The sequence below is a fragment of the Macrobrachium nipponense genome, chromosome 26, assembly GCF_015104395.2.
Source record: "Macrobrachium nipponense isolate FS-2020 chromosome 26, ASM1510439v2, whole genome shotgun sequence".
In the NCBI taxonomy this organism is placed as follows: Eukaryota; Metazoa; Arthropoda; class Malacostraca; order Decapoda; family Palaemonidae; genus Macrobrachium; species Macrobrachium nipponense.
In genome coordinates this window covers 5,597,636-5,602,635 of record NC_087215.1, presented here as the reverse complement: position 1 = coordinate 5,602,635, position 5,000 = coordinate 5,597,636, and positions in this window count along the sequence as shown.

Genomic DNA, 5,000 nt, shown 5'->3' with positions numbered 1-5,000 from the left:
AACGGCTAATCTACAAATTTATACAGGGTAAATTGCCAGGAACTATTTACTGATTACACACACACACACACACACACACACACACACACACACACACACACACACACATAATATATATATATATATTATATATATAGATATATATATATATTATATATATATATATATATATATATATATATATATATATATATATATATATATATATATATACATGTATATATATGTATATTATATATATACAGGTATATATGTATCAATCAGATATATACATATATATATATTATATATATATATATATATCTATATTATATATCTAAATATATCTATATATCATATCCCTACATACATACATACATACATACATATCTATATATATCTATATTATATATAATATATATATATATATATATGTATATATATATATATAAAATATATATATATATATATATAATATACTATATCTAAATATATATCTATCTATATATATATATATATGTATATATATATCTATATATATATAGATATACTATATATATATATATATATAGATATATATATATATTATTATATACATACAATACATACATACATATATATATTATATATATATATATCTATATATATATATATATATATATATAAATATATATATATATATATATATATATGTATATTATATATATATATATATAATATATATATATATACACATGTATCTATATATATAAAAGATCTTATCCATATATACTATATCTATCTATATCTATCTATATATATATATATCTATATATACATATATATATTATATTATATATATATATATATATATATATATAATATACAACAAATAAATCAACAAATATTAAAAAGGCTTTATCTATTGTTTAACAACACAAAATATATCACATTGCTAAACAGGACCAAGATACAATGAATCATCATTGTATTATAATGTGAGCATCAGCCCTTATAGAAATGCCCTCTTATTACAACACTTAAAGATGATGAGAAGATAATGGAAAATTCATATCCCTGACATGGCGTGATGAATTAAAAAGTTAATGAGAGAGAGAGAGAGAGAGAGAGAGAGAGAGAGAGAGAGAGAGAGAGAGGGCTCATTTTCATAACATAAATTGACAGGTAACTCGCACACATTATGACAGATTGCCCTGACACGTGCTCACGTTATGGCGTTTGTACTTAGCGGAAAATTTATACGTAAGATTACGTGAGATCATTACGAGTAGCTTCCATTAAACGGCCGATCCGTTAAGAATAAGGCTTCTGGCCTAAAACAGTAGTCGTTTGGGCAATAACGCATAACGGAGCGTTATTTTTTATTTAGTGAATTAGCGGTTGAAATCATTTTTGCTGGGGACGTTATTATTATTATTATTATTATTATTATTATTATTATTATTATTATTATTATTATTATTATTATTATTTTTATTATTATTATTGATTACTGAGAATAGTCACCAATAGTGGAGGACATCAAAAGACCGTCTATTATTATTATTATTATTATTATTATCTATCACCCCTTAAGGTTGGTGTTCGTACCACTTATAACTGCAAGGTAGCTAGTGTTTCTTGCACAGGCTCCAGTGGAGGGCTTTTGCTACTGGATCATGCCTCTTTTTGTACTGGTTCTGTGCAAGTGCCGGACATTCGCTTGCTATGTGGTTTATGGTTTCATTTTTCGTATTGCACTTCCTACATATGGGAGAGAAATTATTTCCATCTATCGTTCTTTGGACATATCTGGTTCTTAGGGCCTGAACTTGTGCCGCTGTTATCATTCCTTCAGTTTCCTTCTTGAGCTCTCCCCTCAGTAGCCATTATTATTATTATTGTGCTCTATCACAGTTCTCCAATTCGACTGAGCTATATTTATAGTGTGGGGTTGCGGGTTGCATCCTGCCTCCTTAGGAGTCCATCACTTTTCTTACTATGTGCGCCGTTTCTAGCATCCTACTCTTTTGTATGAGTCCTAGAGCTACTTCAGCCTCTAGTTTTTCTAGATTCCTTTTCAGGGATCTTGGGATCGTGCCTAGTGCTCATATGATTATGGGTACAATTTCCACTGGCATATCCCATATCCTTCTTATTTCTATTTTCAGATCTTGATACTTATCCATTTTTTCCCTCTCTTTCTCTTCAACTCTGGTGTCCCATGGTATTGCGACATCAATAAGTGATACTTTCTTCTTGACTTTGTCAATCAACGTCACGTCTGGTCTATTTGCACGTATCACCCTATCTGTTCTGATACCATAGTCCCAGAGGATCTTTGCCTGATCGTTTTCTGTCACTCCTTCAGGTTGGTGCTCGTACCACTTATTACTGCAAGGTAGCTGATGTTTCTTGCACAGGCTCCAGTGAAGGGCTTTTGCCACTGAATCATGCCTCTTTTTGTACTGTTTTTGTGCAAGTGCCGGGCATTCGCTTGCTATGTGGTTTATGGTTTCATTTTTCGTATTGCACTTCCTACATATGGGAGAGATGTTATATCGGGCCTATCATTGCTTTGAACATATCTGGTTTCTTAGGGCCTGATCTTGTGCCGCTGTTATCATTCCTTCAGTTTCCTTCTTTAGCTCTCCCCTCTGTAGCCATTGCCATGTGTCATCGCTGGCTAGTTCTTTAGTCTGTCTCATGTATTGTCCGTGCATTGGTTGGTTGTGCCAGTCCTCTGTTCTGTTTGTCATTCTCCTGTCTCTGTATATTTCTGGATCTTCGTCTACTTTTATTAATCCTTCTTCCCATGCACTCTCTAGCCACTCGTCTCACTGGTTTTCAGATATTGGCCCAGTGCTCTGTTCTCGATGTTGACGCAGTCCTCTATACTTAGTAGTCCTCTCCCTCCTTCCTTTCGTGTTATGTATAGTCTGTCCGTATTTGCTCTTGGGTGTAGTGCTTTGTGTATTGTCATATGTTTCCTGGTTTTTTTATCTATGCTGCAGAGTTCTGCATTCCCAGGTATTTGTATCCAGTCTCATCTATGTGTCTGAAGTTGCTCCCATCTGGTAGCTTTATCCCTTTAGTTCTCGTTACTTTACTTTTTGTATGTTGACTAAGGCGCATTTTTCTATTCCAAACTCCATCCCGATGTCCCCAGATATAATCCTTACAGTCTGGATTAGGGTATCTATTTCCTTGATGCTCTTACCATACAGCTTGATGTTGTCCATGAACATCAGATGGTTGATTCTGTTGCCTCTTTTCTTGAGTTGGTACTCGGCATCCATCTTCTGTAGTACTTTTGTCATGGGAATCATGGCTACTACGAAGAGTAGTGGGGACAGTGAATCGCCCTGGAAGATCCCTCTCCTGATATTAATCTCTGCTAGTCTTATTCCAGAGCTTGTAAGTATTGTATTCCAGTTGCGCATTGTATTTTTGAGGAAGCTGATGGTGTTTTCCTCTGCCTCATATATTTACAGGCATTCTTTTAGCCATGTGTGTGGTATCATGTCGAAGGCTTTCTTATAGTCTATCCATGCCATGCTTAGGTTGGTTTTCCTTCTCCTACTGTTCTTCATTACCATTTTGTCTCATCATGAGCTGGTCTTTTGCGCCCCTACACTTCCTTCTGCAGCCTTTCTGTTGGTGGGGGATGTTGTTCGTCCTCTAAGTAGTTGTATAGCCTTTCACTGATGATACCACATTATTGGTAGCCAGGTGATAGGCCTGTAGTTACTGGCTATATTTCCCTTACTCATGTCTTTTTATACTAAGGATGTTCTTCCTGTGGTCATCCATTTGGGTGCATTGTGATTTGAGATACAATGCTGGAGTTGTTCTGCTATTCTTGGGTGTAAGGCCTTTAAGTTTTTGCGCCAGTATCCATGGACTTCATCGGGACCTGGGGCTTTCCAGTTTGGCATATTCTTAGTTGGTGTCTGACTGTGTCTGTCGTGATCTCTGTGAATCTTTGTTTTATTCTCCCTGTTTCTTCTTCCTTGACTTCCTGGAGCCATGTTGCATGTTTGTTGTTTGATAACGGATTGCTCCAGATGTTTTCCCAGTCTCTTACTTGGTTCGGGTTCAGGAATTTCATGGTGGTTGTCTTCCCCTCTTAGTTGGCTGTATAGTCTTTTCTGATTGGTTCCGAATAGTTTGTTCTGTTGGTATCACTTATTACTGTTCATGTACCGTTGGATCTTATGTGCTTTGGCCTTAAGCCTCTGTTTTACATCTTCTATTATTATTATTATTATTATTATTATTATTATTATTATTATTATTATTATTATTAATATAATAATATAATGGACTCCTAAGGAGGCAGGATGCAACCCGGAACCCCACACTATAAATACCACCCAGTCGAATTGGAGGACTGTGATAGAGCAAAAAAAAAAAAAAAAAAAAAAAAAAAAAATAATAATAATACGTAATAATAATAATAATAATAATATTATTCATTCCTTCACAAAGTCACCGTCATATCCTGCAACGAGGGAGGTAATCCTAAATTGCATTCCATCACGGCGGATGTAGATTTAATGAAAAACAAACATCCATAACAAGGGGGACAATAATTACTTGCCAAGGATACCCCAAATTGTAGGGGGGAACATTTGTTTCCATCCAATGGCGACGGAGAAATTAATGTTTCTGTGTACAGTGCCAAAAGTGCTTTTAAACACGGCTGATGTATCGCGTTCGAGTTCGGTTATGATAATCCTTCTTCCTTTTTGCGATGTTTTGGGAAACTGAAAAAATGAAATTCGGTTTAAAAATGTGTAAATATTTAGGATTTTATGTATTCGAAATGAGAAATCGTCCATGGAGTTTGAAAGTCGCGTTTATGAAAGAATATTCGGTGTAAAAATTAATGACCACTTTAGCCGCGTTTATTTTGTATAGAAGTTTCTCTATTCTTCTTCTTATTACTTTTCTTCTTTGCTCAAATGGGCTATTTAAACGCCGAATGACGGATTCGTGTAAAAAAAACGTGGTAATTGCCAAATTGAATGAATTATACA